Source organism: Panthera onca, chromosome D1 (genome assembly GCF_046562875.1).
Source record: "Panthera onca isolate mPanOnc1 chromosome D1, mPanOnc1 haplotype 2, whole genome shotgun sequence".
In the NCBI taxonomy this organism is placed as follows: Eukaryota; Metazoa; Chordata; class Mammalia; order Carnivora; family Felidae; genus Panthera; species Panthera onca.
This window is the reverse complement of record NC_138348.1, coordinates 56,783,483-56,806,300: the sequence shown is the minus strand read 5'-3', so window position 1 is coordinate 56,806,300 and position 22,818 is coordinate 56,783,483. Positions and strand designations below refer to the sequence as shown.

Genomic DNA, 22,818 nt, shown 5'->3' with positions numbered 1-22,818 from the left:
AGACCCATAATCCGAGGCAGGCATCAGTGCACCAGAGTCCTGCAGGAGCCCAGGCGGGGAGGGATGGTCTGCAGGGAGGGGAGGCTCAGTGGGGGAGGCAGCAATGGAAAGGCCAAGTGCACATGGAGGCACAGGCATCTCTGGCAGAGGGAAGAGTAAGGGCTGAGGCTGGGTAAGGCGTGTTGAAGAACACAGCCAGAGCTGCCAATATACCAGCAAATGTGGTTGGAAAAGAGGCCCAAACTAATGCTACTAGTAATACAATTACTGAACACTTACTGTGTGCCAGATGTACAACACTCCAATCCTCACAATGGCTCTGGGAGGTAGGACTGGTATTGTCTCCATTTAATACCTCAAGTGGGAAAACTAAGGCACAGAGATGTCAGTTAGCTAACTTACCCAAGGTAGCACAAGTAGAAAGAACAGCTACTGGGCTAGGAACCCAGGCAGTGTGGCTCCAGAAGCACACATTCTAAGCTCCTACAATACAGAAGGACTGGGATAGGGAGGTTCTCAGGCGGCAGGGGAATTTAGCTCCTCCGCTCTCTGCCCAACCTTCTTGGGACCCAACTTGCCTGGGCTCACCCTCACACTAGTCACAGGGCCCCATAAGTGCTGTCTCCTTCTGGGGAAGGAAGTCTTCAGGGACCAACTAAAAGGATTCCTTCTAATTCTCCCACTGGTTCCCATGGGAAGTCTGAGGCCAGGGATGCCCTTTTAAGCACAGCCTCCTAACCACAGCTGCCCATCAGTTTCCCAGAACTCTTCTGGGGAGGAACGCTTGCCTGTCAAGCATCTCTTGCCATGGGGAGCTCCCTCCCTCACTGCATGGTAATCTTGTCCATTCAAAGTGGGTGCCTGGCCCCGAGCCGATCAGCTAGAGCATCCATACAGACCCCTTACCAGTGATTGGTTTAGAGGAAACCAATTAAAGTTTGTTCCAGGAATTTTGGTGGAACCAGCATGAAAGGTTTTCTCCCTTTTCCTCTAGGATTATTAGTTGCAAGGGCCATGGAAGCCTGGTGCTTCTAGAAAGAACGTGGGTGAGAATGTAGGAAGCAAGTAGGAAGTCAGGAGAAAGGATATAAAAAGAGAGCGCTGATGACATGACGGCACCGGTAGATTTAGCCATGCCTGGTCTAGGTCTACCTTCGACTTTTTCTTTACATTAACTAATCCTTTTCTTGCTTAAACTACTTACATCTGTCACTTGCAATCAAAGCCTCTCTGACCCATATGACACCACAAGCACAGGCAACAAAAGAAAAAAATAGATAAATTGAATTTCATCGAAATTTAAAACTTTTGTGCGTCAAAGGACACTATCAACAGAGTGAAAAGGCAGCCCATAGAATGGGAGAAAAGATTTGCAAATCATATATCTGATAAAGGACTAATATCCAAAATACACAAAGAACTTCCACAACTCAAGAGCAACAACAACAACATGACAACCTAATTCCAAAAATGGCAAAAGACTTGAATAGACATTTCTCTTAAGAAGATATACAAATGGCCAACAAGTACATGAAAAGATGCTGAAATCACTAACCATTAAGGAGAATCGCCTCACCTCACACTCATTAGGATGGCTATTATCCAAAACCAGGAAATAGCACGTGTCGGTGTGGATATGGAGATATTGGAACCCTTGTGCATTGCTGGTGGCAATGTAAAATGGTGCAATTCAAAAAAAAAAGCCCATAGAATTGCCGTAAGATCCAGCAGTTTTACCCCCAGGTAAAAATAATTGAAACTTACTTTTAAACAGACTCAAACAGATTATTTATACACCGACGTTTATAGCAGCATTATTCACAATAGTCAAAGGTAGAAACAACCTAAATGTTCGTCAATGGAAGAATGGATAAACAGACAGCGGTATATCCATACCAGAGAATACTATTCAGCCTTAAAAAAGGAGATTCTGATACATGTTATAACGTGGATGAACCTTGAAAACATTATGCTGAGCAAAATAAGCCAGATACAAAAGGACAAATACTGTATGAGTCCACCTATGAGAGGTACCTAAAATAGTTAAATTCATAGAGACAGAAAGTAGTATAGCGGTTACTTGGGGCTGGGGGAGGGAGAAATGGGGAGTTATTATTTAGTGGGTAGGGGGCTTCAGTTTGGAATGATAAAAAGTTCTGGAGATGGACAGTAGTGAGGATTACACAATGCTGTAAATGTATTTAATGCCACTGAACTATACATTCAAAAAGGGTTAAAACGGTAACTTTTATGTGTGGTGTAAGAAACATATTTTTTGTCTTTGCCCCTGATTCCTGACACAAAGCTCCTACCTTCCTTGGAATTTCCTGAGTCATAGGAGCATCTTTTGTTCTAATGATTGACTCTTGGCAGGCCCCTGAATGATTTCAGGATGGGGGCTAGTTGCCAGAAAGAACAAACCTTGATTAGAAGCTTGGAACTTTCAGTCCTGCTCCCTAACCTCCAGGGAAAGAAGAGGGGCTGGAGGTTGGGTTCAATTGCCAATGACCAAAATAATGTAAGCAATCATGCCTATGTAATGATGTCCCCCCTAAAAAAGAAGCTCCAAAACTTGGAGAGCTTCCAAGTTTGGTGAAGACATCAAAGTGCTGGTGAAGGGTGCCTGGGTGGCTCAGTCAGTTAAATGTCTGACTTCAGCTCAGGTCATGATTTTACAGTTCATGAGTTTGAGCCCCGCATCAGGCTCTGTGCTGATGGCTCAGAGCCTGGAGCCTGCTTTGGATTCTGGGCCTCCCTCTCTCTCTGGCCCTCCCCGACGTGTACTCTGTCTCTCAAAAATAAATTAAAAACGTTTAAAAAATTAGAAACAAAAACAAAGTCTGGGAAGATGGTGCCACTTACGTCATACCTCACCCTATGCATCTCTTCCATTTGGCTGTTCATGAGTTGTATCCTTTATAATAATCTGGTAATAGTTAAATAAAGTGTTTTCTTGAGTTCTGTGAGCCGTTCTAGCAAATTATCAAACCTGAGAAGGGAGTCATAGGAACTCCTGAGTTCTAGACAGTCAATCAGAAGCATGGGAGGTCCAGGACTTGTGACTGGCATCTGAATGGCGGGGGGTGGGAGGCAGGCTTGTCCTGTGGGACTGAACCCTTCACCTAAGTGCTAATCCTCAGAGTTGGTGTCAGAATTGGTTGGCATCATGAGGGGAAAAACCTACATGTTTGGTGATGCCTTCCTCTGGGACAAAGGTCAGGCAGGCTGACTGTCCATTATGAAAGATTCAAGTTGCCTCTGGTCTAGGCTCCTTTCCTGTAATGGAACTCACCGTGTGTGCAGGTGTTATTTGGCCTTCTTTCTAGTGCCTTGTGGCAACTGGGGCTTGACAAACTGGTGCTGATACTGATATTCTCCCTGGTTCTATTGCCGAGGAACAAAGTTCTTTGTCTAGAACCAGGAGTCTTAGGTCTTCTGCCAGCATCCATTAAAATGTAGTAGGCTAACTTGTTAGCTTCGATGTGTGGTAAACTCACAAGCCCTTCATGGTTCTTGATACTTACTACCTGCATCAGAATCTCAGGTGGGAGATATAGGATATTTGTGTTCTTGACAATTTATTATGATAGTCAGCCAACTCAGGCTTGTAGGAATCTTGCCATAGAGTGAAACCTTGGAAGAGTTGATTTTCTTTCTTTCTTTTTTTTCCCCCAGATTTTATTTATTTTTTGAGAGAGAGAGTGAGCAGGGGAGGGGCAGAGAGAGAGAGAGAGAGAGAGAGAGAGAGAGAGAGAATCCTAAGCAGGTTCCACAATGTCAGCACAGACCCTGACGTGGGGCTCGAACTCATGAACCCTGAGATCACAACCTGAGCTGAAATCAAGAGTCAGAGGTTTAACCAACTGAGCCACCCAGGCGCCCCAAGAGTTGGTTTTCCTAAGGAACTGGCACTTTCTTCTTCTGGGAGGCTGCTTCTCCCTTCTTGTTCCAGCACCCAGAAAGCTCAGGGTCGAATTTCCCTGTGCTTATATCTTAGCATCAACATTGGTCTCAACCTTCTGTGCAACTTGTGGGTTCCTGCTTCTGTTTCCCAAAAAATTAATATATAATCTACCTACTGTAAAATTCACCCTTTTAAAGTGTACAGGTCAGTGGCTTTTAGTATATTCATGAGATTGTACAACGATCTCTACTATCTAATTTCAGAACATTTTCCTTACCATAAAAGAAATCTTGTACCCATTAGCACTTGCTTTCCATTCCTCCCCCTCCATCTTGTGGAAATTACTTACTTATTTTCAGTATTTATGGATTTGCCCATTCTAGATACTTCATGTAAATGGGATCATAGAATATGTACCATTTTGTTTCTGGCTTATTTCACTTAGCATAATGTCTTTAAGGTTCATACATGTTGTAGCATGGATCAGAATTTCATTTTTTACAGGCGAATAATATTCCGTTGTAGGGATATACCATGTTTTGTTTATCCATTCATCAATTGACAAACATTTGGGTTGTTTCTGCTTTTTTGGCTATTATGAATAACACAGCTATGAACATTTCTGTATAAGTTTTTGCATAGATACACGTTTTCAATTTTCTTGGATATATACCTAAGAGAGGAATTGTTGGGTCTTATAGTAACTCTATGTTTAAATTTTTGAGAAATTCCCAAACTGTTTTCCAAAGTGGCTGCACCATTTCACATTCCCACCAGCAATGTATGAGAGTTCCAATCTCCCCACATCCTCCCCAACGCTTGCTATTGTCTGTCTTTTCCAGGATAGCCATCCTAAAGGGTGTAAGGTGGTATTATATTGTGATTTTGATTTATATTTCCCTAACTACTCCTCTTCTATGTTGTTGTTCACCTTTTACCATTTTATTTTATGTATTTCCGACTGGAAGCCTGACATCTTTTGTAGAACAAGTACCCCCATGGAGTAGGAGAGTCATAGCCTTCAGGGCTAGACTGTCCCCAATTTGACTATTAGCTGTATGACCTTGAACAAGTTTGACAACACTCTGAGTCTCAGTTTCCCCACTTACTAAACTTAAGTTACAGTATTCACCTTTCATAGTTGTTGTTACTGTAAAGATAGATCTACAATAAAGCTGTGGTGTAGGCCTGGCACAAAGTGAGTCCTCAGTGAATCTCACTAAGGCTGGGAGTCTGACAGGGAGGTTTCTGAGACCCAGGATGGGGGCTGTTGGATTTTAACCTATCATGTGCTTTATTCCAGGAACTTTTTATCACAGAGGCATTTCAGGTTACCTCACACACTGGCCCCTCTGAGTCTCTATATCCCCGTTGTGACATGAGAAATGAGGCTGTGTCCCATCACGTCAAATGCTGGCAAATCTGTAGGGTTCATCCTAACATCTTTCAAGTTTTGTCTCTCGCTCAACCATCAGACTAGCTGCAGCCTAAAGGAGTATCTCCTCCCTCGGATGAAGGGCTTTCCAGTGTGAAGAGGGAAGTGAACTGAAACTTGTTGAGGACCTACAGTAATGTTATGTGCATTATCTTATTTGTCACTCCATGAGTCGGTCAGGTATGCTCTATCATCCCATTTCACAATGGGGAAACTGAAATTCCAAGAAGTTAAATAACTCATCTGAGATGACACAGCCAGCAAATGCTGGTGCCGGGATTCAAACCCAGCTCTGATTTCAACATCTGATTTCTTTTCCCCTGTACAGAGGGTTCCTCCCCCCAACCTCTGCCCCCCAGTAGGAGGTGCTCAGGAAACTTCACTGACCTGAATGGCTGGTTCTCAACCCACTGGCTTGACAGCGACAATGTCATCCCTTTGAGCTGAGATCTGCCTCCTAGACACCACAGGTCAGCTCTCTCTTGGGGACACAGCACAGCCCTCACTCTGTCCCGAGCCCCCAAAACCAGTCCTGCGTGGGGAGTCAGGATGCCAGGCTCTGCCCCTACTACCACAGACTTAGCCCACCCAGGCCTCAGCTTTCATCCCAAGCTGGCTAAGCAGAAGGCTGGATCCGCTCGCTCCAGGGTCCCTGGCGTCCAGCACGGGGCTGGGCACAGATGCTGCAGACCTAGCCTAGGCCATCTCCACAGACCCACAGCTGCATCTTGCATTGGCCTGCCCTCCCACAGGAGTCGTTAGTGACAGGACCAGCTCTAGGGAAGGGGGAATAGGAGGATATCTCCGTATGCCCAGGCCAGGTTTCTGGCCTTTACTAGACATGCCAACAGTCAGAGAGGAAGAGTCAGAACTGTACCCACCCCAAACTGAAATAGAAACCCATTTTAGAGACAAATGCGGAAATGGCCCCAGGACCAGAGGGGTGGGGTAGAGTGTCATTGGGGAGGACTCTGGAGACACAGCTTCCTGAGAGTCTTGACTGGCTGCTGCTACAGTGAGCACCGTTCACCAGGCTCTGCCAACTCATCCCTCCTCCAGGGAGGACAAATTAGAATCCCAGGTCCCACACTTGAACTTCTCTGAACCTTAGCGTCCTCGACGGCAAAATGGGGATAACAATAATCTTGGCTGCATTTGTTAGCTCAATCTAAGTGACCGAAGCACCTAGCACATAGTAGGTGCTCAATAAATGGTAGCCATTGTTATTATCACTTAACTTTCTCTTTCAGCTCAATGTTGACCGAGTGATCTATTCATTTGTTCTTTCATTCATTTATCCATCCAGCCATCCCCACTAGGTGGGTCACAATAGTTAAGAATAAAGCTTCTGGAGTTAGGTAGGAGTTGAAACCCCAGAAATGCCACTAATTGGCTGAGTAACTCTGGAAAAGCCATTTTTCCTCACCAAGTCTTCATTTCCTTGCCTGTAAAATGGGAATAATAAGAGTACCTCTGGAGGGTGCGGGAATGTCGTGAAGGGTCATTGGGACAATGATGTGGACAGAGTCTTGGAAGGAAAAGTGGGTAGCAGGTGAGCCACACAGAGGAGCCAGGCAAGGTGCCAGCCCTGCAGACCAGGCCATGCTGGGAGCACCAGACAGTGAGGCCTCCAGGGACAGACACAGGATGAGGCGAGGGCGGCCAGGAGGGAAGAAGAGTCAGCAGGCTCAGAAACAATTGCTAGGTTTCTGGACCGTGGCCTGCTCCCTTTCTGGTAAACTAAGAAACAGTGAGGAAACACAAAAAAAGATCGAAAGAAGTTTAGAGGAGAAAAGCCCTAGGCAAACAGGGAGCCTTAGGCAGCATGGAGTTGCCCCACCCAGCCAGGCCAGGGAACATGTACAGGCACACACATTGCACACATATGCACACACACTCACAAGCTGCACATTCTCACTTGTGCATACACACCCAAGGGCTTGCACACACATACACATGCGTCCTCAGAGGCACGGCACTTTATAGTTTGCCAACAGCCTTCTCATTTACCATCTCATTTTATACCAAGGGGTGGAGAGAGTGTCCTGAATTGGCTTGGGACTCTTTCCAGAGCAGGCAAGATACGTGAATCCCAGACATCTTCAGGAGGCCAGGGACCCTCCGAGGGCTGTGCTGCCTCAGTTTCTTCCCCCCTGGAGGTGTCAGTGGGTGTTGAATGGCAACAGAAACCCCAGGAAAGTTTTCACCCAGCTTCCCCAGATACACTCGTTCACCCCGCTTCACTCTCCTTCGGCAAGGCACACTTGGACTCAAGAACTCACTTTCCCCACCAGTCACATGGGGTCAGCTCCAGGTTGTCTTGTGATTTAGCTGGGATGGCACAGGCAAGAGTTTCCCAAGGGTCTTCTCTGTGGATCTGGTCACCTAATCCTTCTTAGCCTCTCCCCACCATAGGCTCCAGAAGGCTCTGAGGGCAGAGCCCAGCCTCCTCCCTGGAGGGCCCTCACTAGCATATAACACTTAACAGTTTTCAAATACTCAGGAAGAGATCATCATGATCCCCATTCTACAGAGTAAGAATTTAGGCCCAGAGAGGGAATGTGTCCTGTGCCACTTGGGACTCAAACCCAGACCTACATGGCTCCCAGTTCTGTCTTCACTCTTCCACCCCTCCACCGAGGTCCCTCTCAGTCCCCATGTCTCCATCTCCTCTGCCCTGCACGCCGTGCGGCCTGGAGGCTCTAGGTACAACCAGGCCAAGGAAGGAAGGAGGACCCTCAAGGCTTCTCTGGCTCCCACTCCAGCCTGTGAGGAGCCACAGTGCCTGAAAGGTGGGCTGTGTGTGAAGCTCTGAGAGGAGGTGGGGGCTCGGGCACCCTCAGGGCCCTGACCCAGAACACTCACCCAGGAGTCAGTGAGCTCCACGGTGGTCTGTGAGGCGTTGGAGCAAATTCTAACTCCAGAACAACCCTTATAGCTAGCCAGTTCCTATGCCACAAACTGTCACGTGCATGTTTCACAGAAGCCCCAGGAGGTAGCAAGAAACCAAGAAATCAAGGAGGGGAAGTAACTTGCCACAGCACAGAGCTGGCAAAGGGCAGGGTGAATCCCAAGAACATGCAAGCTCATTCAGCCACTACCTAGTTGTGAACAGTTACTTCACCTTCTGAGTGTGCTGACGTTCAGAATGGGTACCACCCATTTACCCCTGAGGGCTGTTGGGAAGTTTGCGTGAGATAACATTTAAGGACAGGGCTTGGCACAGGGAGGCACTCCTCAGTAACCATTTTTCTCCTCCTCCTCTCCACCCTACCCCTCGGCCCTCTCCTGATCTTTCTCTGAAAGGTCTGGAGAGAGCTGGCCCTGCTCCTTGCTGCCAGCGGGAACAATCAACCTGGTTTTCTTAGCAGTGCCTGGAAGATCCATTAAGAGAGGCTGAGACCCTGAGGTTAACAGCTCTGCTCCCTGCAGCTCGCAGCTCCGACTCCAGATGCTACCTACTCCCCCTCAGGGCTGAGGATGACTCCTCAGCTTGAGTGTGATTTGAGGGGAAAAAAGGCTGAGCCTGGGCCACCATCCTTTCCCCAGCTCTGATCCACCCTTGAGCTTGGGCTTGATGAGAAGGCAGAAAGGGTGACTGTGCTTTGGGCCAATGGTGGCCTGGGACAGTCCCTCCCCCTCCATAAGGTTGGTCCTCCTCATGGGGCACCTGGGTGGTTCAGTTGGTTAAGTGTCTGACTTCAGCTCAGGTCATGATCTCACGGTTTGTGGGTTCGAGCCCCGTGTTGGGCTCGGTGCTGACAGTTCAGAGCCTGAAGCCTGCTTCGGATTCTGTGTCTCCCTCGCTGTCTGCTCCTCCCCTGCTCACATTCTGTCTCTCTCTCAAAAATAAACATTTTTTAAAAATTAAAAGAAAAAGATTTTTTTTTTTTAAGAAGTACTTATGGGCACCTGCTCTGTGCAGGTAATGTCCGAGGCACTTGAGAGCACAAAACAAAGTCCTTGCCCTCATACCATTTACATTCTAGCAGGGGGACCAGTTTATTTTGGTTAATGAGTTTAGTAAATACACAGCAGGTCAGGTAGTGACCTGTAGAGAAACATAAGGAAGAGTAGGGGCAGAGAGCCAGGGGGCTGCAACCCCAGCCAAGGTGGGCAGATATCATCTGGAGTCGCTGGGTGCTCTTCTCACATCACCACCTCCTCCCCAGCCCAGAGGAGACCCCAAGCCCTGAGTCCCCAGTCTGTGCCAGGCCCTGACTCAGGGGATCTCAGAAGCAGGCCAGGGCTCCCGTGTACAGGCCTCAGCTCAGGACCACCAGGGCTTTGGCATGAAGCATCCTGAGCCTGCCTTCCACTTGTGGCTGTGGGGAAGCCTTCCAAATCCTCTAATCAACTCTTGTATCCCATTGTTGAGAGGGCACTAGGACTCAGAGACAGGCAGGGGCTTGCTTGGATTACACAGCAAAGCAAAGATGTCCTTGTTTCCCCTCCTGCCTTCTCCTCTGGCACGTCCACAAGGGTGGACTCAGGGCTGAGCCTCACGGCAGAATGCTGGTCTGTGAGGGGCAGTCTATGCCCTCAGCCAACTCCTGGTAAAGGAGTGTGAGGTGCTCCTCCATTGGGCCCACCTCATCCTCCCAGCTTGGACAGCCAAAATCTTGTTCTCTAAGCCCCAGGAGGCTGAAACAACTCCTCCCCAGTGTTTTAGTAAATTCTGCTTTATCTTGCTGTGTGACCTCAGGCAGGTCCTGAGGTGTCTTTCTCTTTGTGAGTTTCCATTTCTTAATCTATCCAGTGGAGGAAATGAAGTCACCTTTATCCCCAGCTGTCATAAAGAATGAGCTAGCTGGCATAAAAACAGACACTCAGACCAATGGAACAGAATAGAGAACCCAGAAATGGACCCACAAACGTATGGCCAACTAATCTTTGACAAAGCAGGAAAGAATATCTAGTGGAATAAAGACAGTCTCTTCAGCAAGTGGTGCTGGGAAAACTGGACAGCGACATGCAGAAGAATGAACCTGGACCACTTTCTTACACCATACACAAAAATAAACTCAAAATGGATGAAGGACCTAAATATAAGACAGGAAGCCATCAAAATCCTTGGGGAGAAAGCAGGCAAAAACCTCTTTGACCTTGGCCGCAGCAACTTCTTACTCAACATGTCTCCGGAGGCAAGGGAAACAAAAGAAAAATGAACTATTGGGACCTCATCAAAATAAAAAGCTTCTGCATAGAGAAGGAAACAATCAGTAAAACTAAAAGGCAACCGACAGAATGGGAGAAGATATTTGCAAATGGCATATCAGATAAAGGGTTAGTATCCAAAATCTATAAAGAACTTCTCAAACTCAACACCCAAAAAACAAATAATCCAGTGAAGAAATGGGCAAAAGACACGACTAGACACTTCTCCAAAGAAGACATCCAGATGGCCAACCGACACATGAAAAAATGCTCCACATCATTCATCATCAGGGAAATACAAATCAAAACCACAATGAGATACCACCTTACACCTGTCGGAATGGCTAATGTTAACAACTCAGGCAACAACAGATTTTGGCGAGGATGCAGACACAGAGGATCTTTTGCACTGCTGGTGGGAATGCAAACTGCTGCAGCCACTCTGGAAAACAGTATGGTGGTTCCTCAAAAAATTAAAAATAGAACTACCCTATGACCCAGCAATTACACTACTAGGTACTTATCCAAGGGATACAGGTATGCTGTTTCAAAGGGGCACATGCACCCCAATGTTTATAGCAGCACTATCAACAATAGCCAAAGTATGGAAAGAGCCCAAATGTCCATCGATGGATGAATGGATAAAGAAGATGTGGTATATATATATATATATATATATATATATATATATATATATACACACACACACACACACACACAATGGAGTATTACTTGGCAATCAAAAAGAATGAAATCTTGCCATTTGCAACTATGTGGATGGAATTAGAGGGTATTATGCTAAGTGAAATTAGTCAGAGAAAGACAAATATCATATGACTTCATTCATATGAGGACTTTAAGACACAGAAGAGATGAACATAAGGGAAGGGAAGCAAAAATAATATAAAAACAGGGAGGGGGACAAAACATAAGAGACTCAAATATGGAGGACAAACAGGGTTACTGGAGGGATTGTGGGAGGGGGGATGGGCTAAATGGGTAAGGGGCACTAAGGAAGCTACTCCTGAAATCATTGTTGCACTATATGCTAATTTGGATGTAAATTAAAAAAATAAAATATATATATTAAAAAAAAAAGAATGAGCTAGATATGGCAAGAAGGCAGTCCATAAACTTTTAGGTGCTACCCATGTGACAGGGGATGTTATATGCCTAACACCCATCCCTACTTGTCTGAAAAACAGCCTCCTCAGGCTTGTGGGGCTCTGGGGTAGCCCCCAGAGCAGCCCTTGATGCTTGATGGGAACAAAGTGGAAATTCAGAAAAGACAAAACCACCTCTGCTCCCAACCAGCAGACTGACAGCTACCAGGAAAAGCCTGTCCTCTGTCCTTACGGTAAGAGGAGGAGGAAGGCATGGAAAGGGACAAGGCCAGGAGGCCTGGGAAAGCTTATTCTGGGAGGAGGTGTAGGCTTGAAGTAACTGTAAGGACCACCCACCCCCTACCTCAGGCCCCCCGGCTGGGAGAGGATGTAACTAGATAAATGTCGGGTGCACCCATGTCTGCAAGGGGGTGGGGGTGTCAGTCATGTGTGGGTCTGACCTGGAAGATGTACATGTATTCACATGGGCACACATATTCAGAACTGCACCTGTGTGTATATGGCATATGTATGTGGCCCTGGAGTACGTTTGTTCACACGCATGTTGCCTGTGTCTCTGCATGTGATGCATGCACATGCACATGTGTGCCCACTCCTGGGGTGCCTATACACCCCCAGTTCACAGGCCGTGTTTTCCCAGGCTTGTAAATCTTTGCCACAATCCCAGGCAGGCCCAGATACCACAGGAGATTTGTGGGGTTCCTGGTCACTGCAGGCTCTTGATTTTCCCCATGGACAAAAGCAGTTACACAAGAGGAGGAAGAAGGCTTAGAGGATTAACTCAGGTCCAGGCCCTCCCAGCTCAGCCCTGGGTGTAGGCTCCTCACAGTAGGCGTGTGCTCAAGGCCAAAGGCCCACCTGGGGGGGGGGGGGGGGAGGCGGTCCTCAGATCCTCTGCTGCGCGTGGGCACTGACCCCTCCACAGTCACCTCCTGCCCTCAATCACTAGCAGGAACCCCTCAGTCCATGTACAATAGCCACGTATCTTACCTTTTAACCTCATGTGTCCTCCACAAACTGGCCAAGCTGACCTTAGAACCCCACCTCCAGAGTTCCCACCCCTAAGCAGTCACTGCCAGCTGGGTCTCAGGGTCCCCCTCCTCACCCTGCGCTGGGCTCACAGTACAGCTCTGGCTACTCCACTGGGTAAGTCTCCCCTCTTCCTTTTTTTTTTTTTTTTTTTAAGTTTATTTATTTATTTTGAGAGGGAGAGAGAGTGTGTGTGCATGAGCAGGGGAGGGACAGAGAGAGAAGGGGAGAGAGAGAATCCCAAGCTGTCAGCATAAAGCCTGATGTGGGGCTCAATCCCACAAACCATGAGGTTATTACCTGAGCTGAAATCAAGAGTGGATGCTTAACTGACCGAGCCCCCCAGGCACCCCTTCCCCTCTTCCTGAACCCTGGTTTCTCTAGCTGTCAGATAAAGCTATTCCCTCCCATGTGAGTCCACAACTGGGAAGGCCTGTAATGAGCCACTGGCCAGCAGGAACGGTGTCCTGCACATCCTAGGCAACCAAGGGTACTGCCCATTGGCTCCTTGCTGCTCCCAGGAGCCAGGAGGGAAACACAACCCTCAGCTCACTGTCTGAAAGAGGAGACCTCCTAGCCCAATCTAAGCAGAGAGCCCTGGTCCCTCTGGGATCACCAAAGGAGCTGACCCTACTTGAGGCTTGCCGGTGGCATGCCTGGTGGTCTCCTCTGAAAGGAGGAAGTTGATCCGTCTGGCTGCACCTCAGCTCTCCTTCTCTGCAGCCTGGGCATCTCACTTTGTCCAGAGTCTGGGGTCTGCTGTTTCCCAATCATAGGAATGTGCAGAGGGGCCACAGAGAACCGGCAGAGGAAGAAGGAGCACATGCCTGTGGGTGCAATCCCTCACTGGTGCACACCAAGCACACCCAGACCCCGACACGGCTCCATACAACCCACACAGGTCCACATACATGCATATGCCCAGGCACCTGCCACACTCAGGGGCATACCACCCCTAGCCTGCACACATGCACCCACATGCAGCCCAGCAGATGCAGGGCTACTGCTCAGCTCCAGAGCAAGTTTCACACAGAGAACTTTCAGAACCAAGAAAGAGAGAAGGGGAAGAGCAGAGTCCTTAGATGTCCAGGCTCTTCCTTGGCTTCCTCCCAGAGAGGCCAAGCAGTTCCCAAGGACACAAGATGGTTTGTCTGGCCTGTTGTCTCCAGCCATCCCACACAAGCCCTGGCCAGGATCCTCAGAGAAAGCAGGCAAAGGTCCTCTCAGGAGTGTGGCCCTCAGCCTGCCCAGCCCTGTTTGTCACCAGCTCGAAGTGAGGCTTCAGACTAGTAAATCACTCTGGATTTGGGAGTCTAGAGGGCAGAATGTGGGAAAGAGGGGTTCTAGAGGGGACAGGGCCATTCCTAGGCAGAGAGAGCCCAGCCACCCCCTGGAGCCCTCACTTCACTAAATTTCTAATCCATTCACTCATTCTGTATTTATTGAGCTCTCCTGAATGTTGGTGACCTAGTGGCGAAGAGCATTCAGTCCTTGTCTCAGACTCAGCTTGGAGTCCAGCTTCTTCAGAGCTTCAGGATGGGGTAGGTGGGGCACCAGTCCCAGGCTCCTCCATTGTGGCCTGGATCTCCTCCACGGACTCCAGCCACAGCCTGAACTAAGCCCTCCAGGTATAGACTGAAGTAGGAACTTTGCTCAGAAGCATTGGCATCATCTGAGACTGTTAGAAATGCACCCTGAGGCCCTACCTTGACCTACTGAATCAGATCCCCAAGGGATCCAGGCATATACTGACATTTGAGAAACACTGATATAGAACATTCCATACTGATCTAGTCCCTCTTCCTCCTGGCCTTTTCAGGAGGTCACAGACCCATTCGGGTAATAACTATATATGGGAACACACAGTGCTTCCAACATCTCATTCAATCCTCACACACCCTTATAAGGTACGTACCATTATTATCCCCACATTACAGATGGGGAAATGAGGCACTGAGTGGTTAAGTAACTTGCCGAGGATTCATACAGATAGTAGTGGCAGAGCCAGGTTTGAACACAATGCTTTGAACCAAATCATTGCCCCATTCAGCACCAGTCTGGGTCTCTATGTCTGGGTAGGAGTCAATGTGATGAGACAGGCAATAAAAAAAAGTGAAATACCCAAGGAGCCAGTGGACCTCTTCATAAGAATCTAGGAAATACCAGATTTTACTTATTGTTTGCTTTAGAATTTACTCCCTGCCCCTAAAGGGCTGGAGGCAGAACAGACAATAGCCACATATCCCACATGTTTCTATCAGAAGCAAGGCAGAAAAAATAGTAGAGGAACCTAGACTAAGATGGCGACTCAGCTTCCTGGCAGCCAAAATAAAAAGGGAGGGAAGGATGGGGCTGGCGATGGGGAGGCTGTGAGGATTCTTGAGTTGAGCCAAAGTCACAGGGATGGAGAAAAAGGGACCACTGAAGAGATATTTGGGAGACAAGTTCAATGGGACTTGATAACTGAATGGGGGAAGTGAGCAAGAGGAGAAATGGAGGAAGAAGCCCAGGATGTACCCGAGCCCTCTGCTTCTGCTAGGGTGGCTAGAGGACAAAAGGGCATATAGATAAGGACTGGGCACCATACTTCACAGTGTAGACACTGGTAAATGCATGCGACCTGTCCCCTCTTCATTCATGCTACTACCTCTCAGATGTGGGCCACTCCCATCCTCACCCTGCTTCACACAGCCTGGGGGCCCAGGACTCCCTGGCCTCCGCTTTTCCCACAACCTCTGGGAGGCTCCTGCTCTCCATCCCAGCCTCCAGAGCTACTGCCCCTGAAGCTACGGTTCCTTCCTTCCTTCAATCATCACCTTGGGAGCTGAGGGATGGTCATGGGGAGCACCGAGACTCAGGGCAAGGCTGTCAGTGGAAACACTGCAGGGCAAGGGGTGACACCCAGGAGTCTCATAAACTCTCAGCCAATTCTGGGCTCTTCCGGAGGACAAGACCCTCAGTTCTCTTCGGTCTGAGACCAATTTCTCACATGTGGGCTGAGACTGAGGCTTAGCAGGGAGGAAGGGAAGAGATCACAGTCATGGTGCCTTGTGCTGTATTTTCATACCTCTTCATCTGATCATTCATTTACTCATTCTTTCCTCACCTATTGGACTAATTAGAGTCTCATCCAGGTAGTCAGTCCATGACAGTGCTGACGTCCTCAGCATTAGGAGAGAGAGTTCAGGGAGCTTTAGTCCTGTGTGCCAGTTTGCCAGATGACGAAGTGAGTTCTGGAGAGGGAAACTGACTTGTCTAAAGTCACTCAGCTGAAGCTGGAACTGGCTGTCAGCTCCCCACCCCCCAGCCCATGCCAAGTTCAAACCCAGCTGTGCATTAATGGCACTGTTCTTGCAAACACCGCAAGAGTCTTTTCTACAACCTAAGACACAATGAGGTTTGCCCCTGGGGTCTCCTCAGCCCCATTTCTTTTTCTCTCCCTTCATCCTCTCTGTGTCCCCTCCAGGAGCCCAGTGATCCCACGGGGGATCCCAAGGGGAATGATGACAACCCTGGATCCCCACCATTCCCTCTCCTGGGCCATCCTCGCCCCCTGATTACCATGAGCTCCAAGTACGTCCACTGTCCTGCTGAGGAGGGGCTTCTGGATTCGCTGTCACCCATCCCAGGGAGCATATGGCCTTTACCAGAGGCCTTCCCTTACCCCAGAGGAGCAGTTCCAGTGCCTGTGCTTGGCTATGGAGGGACCTTTCCTGGGGCTTCTCAAACAATTCTGCAGAAGTGACCTCTAGCATATTTCCTCTGGTAGTTTATAATCTTTAAAATGTCCGGCTGGGGCACCTGGGCCTCTCAATCAGTTAAGCGTCTGACTCTTGGTTTTGGCTCCGGTCATGATCTCACAGTTCATGAGTTCAAGCCCTGTACTGGGGCTGACAGTGCAGAACCTGCCTGAGATTCTCTCTCTCCCTCTCTCTGCCCCTCCCCTGATTGCTCGCACACATGCTCTCTTACTCTCTTTCTCTCAAAATAAATGAATACAACTTAAAAAAAAAATAGTGTCAGACTGCCAGAGCCAGGGTCAGAATTCTTGAACACTTAAACTGGAATCAGGGAATATTACAGCTACAGCTTAGATTACATATGTCTAGAATGTTTGAGTTGAGATTATAGCCTTAGGGCTAGGGCTGTAGAATCAGGAACAATTATAGCTGGAATTGTGGATTAAAGGAAATCAGGGACAGAAGTGATGCTGACACCACTTTGTCCCACCTCCCTGACGGCTGAGAAGAGAGAGCTGGCCTTGTCACCCAGCCAGTCAGGGCTGGGCCAGGTCTCCTGCTACCTAGCAGGGTTCTGTTCTCCAGCCTTCCTAGAGCAGCATGCAGAGCCTCTGGGGCCAAAGCACTCCCTGCATGGGGACAGTGGGGACAGTGGTATGCTTCTGCTCTGTCTCAAGCCTCACTGCCAGTCCATCACAGCACCCCGCCACCACAGTGGATATATTTAGGTGCCCTCCCTAAATATGTTTCCACAGCTCCCAACACTGCCTTTTATGTCCCCTCCTCCTCTGAGTCCTCCAGGAACCTTCTCTAAACTGCCCCAATGAAGTCATCAGGAACAAGGGCTCTTTTGCTCCATCAATGCAAACGTCCTTTCCCCACCCTCGCCAAGCAAAGCCCAGCTTAATGGGTCTCCTGGTCCACCTCAGCCTGGAGCTCAGGCCCACCTGCCCTAAATTTGACCTTGCCACCTCCCCCACCCCCAGCTCCTAGGGTCTGCCATGGGCCAGGGATGAAACATCCTTGATCTTGCCCTTCTTGACTTTCCTCATTCCAGGCAGAGGGCATCCCTACCCCTGCCAGTCCCCAAACACACACACACACACACACACACACACACACACACACACACACACAGAGGCCAGCATTTTCCTGTCCCTCTAGTGTTAGTCAGGAGAGAGAGGCCTCTGTCCAAGCCCCATGGCTACCCTGCATTTTACCCCAGGCTCCCCGTCCCATGCTCTATCCCAGGCCTTGCCAGAGACTCAGCATCCATCCCTTTCAGACTGCATCTGTCCAGGAGACAGAGTCACTCAGAGTGCAACAATGATGGAGCCTGGGGTCAGGAATGGATCCCCCAGACATACTTAAATGAAGGGCTCTCAGATTCCCACTTGCCCAGCTCATGAGAAGTCATTAGTCCTGTGGGGATCAGGGGCTCCTGGGGCAGGCAGGGGCCCCCCCATGTAGAGGCTCCAACACATCCATCAGAGTTTTATCACCAGCAGTTTTATCACCAACAGTTAAAGAATTTTATGTGCCAGCATTTTATATCCAGGAACTCAGTCCTTACAATAACCCTATGAGGCAAATATATTAAGTCCTCCATTTTATAAAGGAAGAAACTAAGGGGTGCAGAGAGGTTTTGACCAAAGTCTTACATGTAAAGAGTGACAGAGTTGGGATGCAAACCAAGCCTGGATAGCACAACCACGTCAACAGTCCCAGGTGGTAGCCTGCTATGAGAACCCCCTTCCCTGTGATCTCCCAGGGTCCTGCAATTTCTTCCAGCCCAGCCAGTGGAGAAAATGTGAAAATCTCACTGATGGTCAGGTTTCCTCCTCAGAAGCCCTGCTCCCCTGCTGCTGAACTAGAAATAACCGACAGACCCTACCACAGTCCCCTCATGCAGGATATACCCCCCACACCACCGTGACCCCCTCCTTCACATCAGCACATACGGCCACACACAACTCCAGCTTCCCACAATGCAACTGTGCTTTACACATGCACACACAGCACAACCACATACCAACCACACTGCCATACTCCCTCAGGATGCGTAAGTCCTGCCATCCCAGTTTGGAAGACAGGCAGCAGATTCCTACTCTACAGGTGCTGGAGGACTACCACTGCAGGATAAACCCAGCCAAGCCTTGAGTCAACTCACTGGAACACTATTTTTATATTAAAACAAACGCAGAAATATTACAGAAAGGAATGCAACATCCACATGAATTCTGAATATTAAAAAGGAGACCTCAAAGAAGCTGTGTGTGTGTGTGTGTGTGTGTGTGTGTGTGTGTGTGTGTGAGGGAGGGATCGTTTATACTTCCTCCACCCATATCCGGGGTGAGCTTTCATTTTCCCAAGCCTTTAGGGGTGCTGGGTAGAAAAGTAAGAACCATCCTGGGTTCATGGGAAATGGTCTGTGGGCGGTAACAGCTACACAAATGCTTCTCACCTTCCATTACCTGGCTCAGCACCCCACATAGGGCCACAGATGTGCCACACACAGAATACACATCTCACAACAGGCACAACGCACATGTATGCACCATCGCGCGGTGGCTCCTACCACACAGCGTGCACAAACCACAGGCACACACAGAACCCCTGGGTTACTCTGGCACAGTCACCCACAGCTATAGATAGGTACCACACACACGTCTTGCATGTGGACACACACTACTAATCCACTGGTCACGGCGCATACACTCACCACACACTACTGCATACAGCCCAGCACACACACATGGCCCACGCTCATGTCTTACACACTGTTAACATCACACACACACTCACCCCTGGAAACCTCACCTGGGCAGCGGGTGTAGCCTGGAGCCGGCAGGCATATCCCGTACCCTCGTGCCCCAGCACCTCCTGCCCCTGGATGCCCCGCCCCGCCCCGCACAGCGCTTACCTGGGCCACGCAGCACCGCCCGGCTACAGGCTACAAGCCGGGAACTACGCTCGCTGGCGCTCGCGCTGGGAGGCGAACCCGTAAACCTTTCGCTCGGGAGCTGGGAGGTGAACCCACAAACCGAGGGGCAGCGTGGGCGGCCGAAGCTCCCACCCCGAGTGTCTCCCGCCTCCCTGCCTCCCTCGTGCCTCACAGAGAAAAGCGAGAGCGAGAGCGAGAGCGCGAGCGCCGGGGGCGGGGGCGGGGGCGTGGCCGGGCTGGAGCGCACCCAAGTTGGGAGTCCCGCGGAGGCTGGACCGGACTGGTTTGCCCGCCAATTGGGCAACCTGGTGGTGGTGATTAGAGTCTGGAAGAGGCCGCAGGCGTAGGAAGGGACGCTCTGGGCTGGGACTCAGGACCCCTGGACTCTAGTCCCGGTTCCGGCATCCCTACTCTTCCCTGGCCTCAGTTTCCCTCTTTGCATTGGGGACAGTGGAAGCGGTGATTCCTCAGGTCTTCGGGGCTCTGACAGTCTACAGTTCGGAACTGGTCGAGGAGAGGGAGGGACAATAAGTGTTATTTTTTGAGTTCCACTATGTGCCAGGCACCATGCTAGGTGTTTTAATCCATTTCCTTATTTCGTCACCGTAACAATTCCAGGGGCATTCTTAACCCCATTTTACAGGTGGGGAAACTAAAGCACAGAGAGATGAAGTGACTTGCCCAAGGTCACACAGCTAGTAAGTGGCAGACCTGAGATTTGAACCTAAGCAGTCCGGCTGTAGAGCCCAAGTGCCCCTACAGCCTGGCACTTGGTGACACTTCCCACACCACAGACTGATCCCTGATCCCTGATCCTCATAACAACCCCAGGAGCCTGGTGTTACAGACCCCAGGTCACCCAGCTAGTGGGACATCGTACTAAAGATGAGATGGGAGTGATGCTAGGAATGGTGAGTGTCAGGATAGTGTAACAGGACAGCACTTGGCACATGGATGGCGCTTATCATTGTCAATATTCCTCCTTTTATCTTCTCAGATCTCCTGGACCTTGGCCTCCAGTTCCCTAGTCCCTGAAACCTCCCTGACCTGTAGCCCTCTGACAAGCCAGCCCCTCCTCTTGGTGACCACTGCAGCAACAATTATTGAGTTCTTACTATGTGTCAGGTTCTGTGCTAGGCACTGGCAATGCATATGAACAAGACAGTCCAGATAGCTCTGGCTTCGTAGAGTTTATACTCTGGTGGGGAACGCAGACATTAAATAGTCACACAAATTAATACATCATTACACATTGTGATGAGTGCTAAGGAGGAAAAGTCAAGGGCTAGTACAGGAGATTATAATGGGGGTCAGAGGAGGCATCTAGTTTTTAAATCAGGAGTTTTGGGAAGACTTCCCGGAGGGAGTACCATTTAAGCTGAGACCAAGGTGAGGAGTTGGCTTCAGGCAGGTGACAGTGAGGGGAAGAGAATCCCTGGTCCAGGAGCCTGCACAGAGGGCTCAAGCAAGAGAGGGCTTGGCATGGTCCAGGAAACGAAGCACAGCCAGAGTGGGGGTGCCCCACAAGCTGGGAGGCATGGTGGGAGGTGGGCTGTAAGAGCAGCAGGAGCTATTCCAGCTGGGCCTTGTGGCAATTGTCAGGAATTTGGCCTTTATCTGAAGGGCCGTGGGAGTCACCAAAGTGTTTAGAGCAGCAGAGTGACATAACCACATTTCGCTTTCATAGATTTCTCCAGCTGCTGAATGGAGACTGAGGAGCGGGTGGGAGGGACAAGGTGGCGGCAGGAGCCCAGCCTGGAGGCCTGTCCGCAGTCTGCAAAGACATGATGGTGGCTGGCCCAGGGAGGGGGTGGGGGATGGAGATGTGAGGACAGACCCAGGGGTGTTTAGTGTCAGGGGCTCTCTCTGACTGAAGGGACCTTGAGGCAAGTCCTTGTCCGGTTTGTCTCTTTGCAGGGAGAAGGTGTTTGCCTGTGACTTAAGGGACTTGGGCCCCTAGAAACCTCACCTAGGGAAGCTCTCTCCTCTGTCTTCACAGTGGCCCTTCCAAATCTCCCCTCTCCACAAACCCTAACCCACTGATATCCCAATCCCACCTGCTGACCCCACTCTCTAACTGACTCACCAAGAAATTCACTCAAAAATGTTCACTGGCTCTTTCTTGAGTCAGGCAGACATTAGGACTGAGGCTGGGCTTTCTGCAGGGGGCTCAATTAAATTTCTGCCCCTAACTTCTCAGCTCAGCATCCCCCTACCCAAGAAGTAGCTCTTCTTTCATCTGGGGTGAAGGCCGCAACCAGTGCCCAGAGCTGCTCTTCTGCTCCTGCAGCCCGGTCCCCCCACCCTCTCCTGGTCTCCTCTCCCGCCACCTAGGAATATTCTCCACCATCTCCCCCAGCCCTGCCTTGGGGCCACGCCCTCCAGGTACTGCCCCCTCTCTTCCCTTCAGTGCCAACCAGTTACCACCTCTGCAGTCCTTCCCCATTTACTTAGTCTCTGCCCTCACAGAACCCCCAAGATGGCCCCTCCAAGGACCCAGTAATTTCTGTGTCTCAGAAGGAGTGCATAGGAAGTCACTCCATGGACACTATCAAGAACTGCCCACGTGGCTCCCACAATACCTTTCCTGATTCTCCTCTTGCTTCCCAGACTCCTCCCACCCTGTATCCCACCCTCTGCTAGTGCTGCACATTCTCCCTGGGGGAGGGTAGTGCTCCCTAAATTACCCCTGTGTGCTGAATACTCAGTCCCCACCTCCAGCCCAGTCTCTCTCCTGCATCCCAGACCCATTGCTCCCTAGACATCTTTGATGTCCTTTGATGACTGAAGCGTCCTCTTCTCTACAATAATCTCCCCCATATCCTCATGTCTGTGATGCCACAGCCCCTGTCACCTGAAGCCAATGCCTGCAGCCCCTCCCTTCAGTTCCCATTGCAGCTTATATTCAACATTTACTGAATTCCTTCTGTGTGCCAGGATTGAGGAAGGATTTCTTGAAGAAAAACAACAAAAAAGAAACAAATCGTGTAGGAAAAAATTGGTGAACTCAAGTCTAATAAAAATGTTTAATGTTTATTTATTTTTGAGAGAGAGAGACAGAGCCCAAGCGGAGGAGGGGCAGAGAGAGAGGGAGACACAGAATCTGAAGCAGGCTCCAGTCTCTGAGCTGTCAGCACAGAGCCTGACACGGGGCTCGAAGCCACAAATGTGAGATCATGACCTGAGCCGAAGTCGGAGGCTTAACTGACTGAGCCACCCAGGTGCCCCAAGTCTAATAAAATTTTTAAAGTTCTATTAATATAAACACATGCACACACACGAAAAGACAGACCATAGACTGAGAGAAGATAATTGCAATATGTATAACAGACAAAGGGTTATTATTCAGCATATATAAATAACTCCTACGTAGCAATAAGAAAAAAGCCAAACAACCTAATAGAAAAATGAGCAAAATACACAAGCAGGCATTGTATTTTATTTTTTTTTAATGTTTGTTTACTTTTGAGAGAGAGAGAGAGGGC

At 49.3% G+C, this 22,818-nt stretch overlaps 1 protein-coding gene across 5 annotated transcripts in view; it reads right to left on the bottom strand.

The window, feature by feature from the left end:
* The window catches only part of P2RY6 (pyrimidinergic receptor P2Y6), a 40,798-nt gene extending 21,289 nt beyond the window's left edge, over positions 1-19,509 (bottom strand). For 2 of the 5 annotated variants that reach the window (XM_060605687.3, XM_060605689.3), the window contains exon 1: positions 8,205-8,632. The gene's annotated coding sequence lies outside the window, so the exon portion shown is untranslated. Of the gene's footprint in view, positions 1-8,204; positions 8,633-19,312 lie in introns of those variants that run through there. The other 3 variants (XM_060605692.3, XM_060605690.3, XM_060605688.3) reach the window with 3 other exon arrangements.
* Between the last annotated feature and the right edge of the window lie 3,309 nt (positions 19,510-22,818).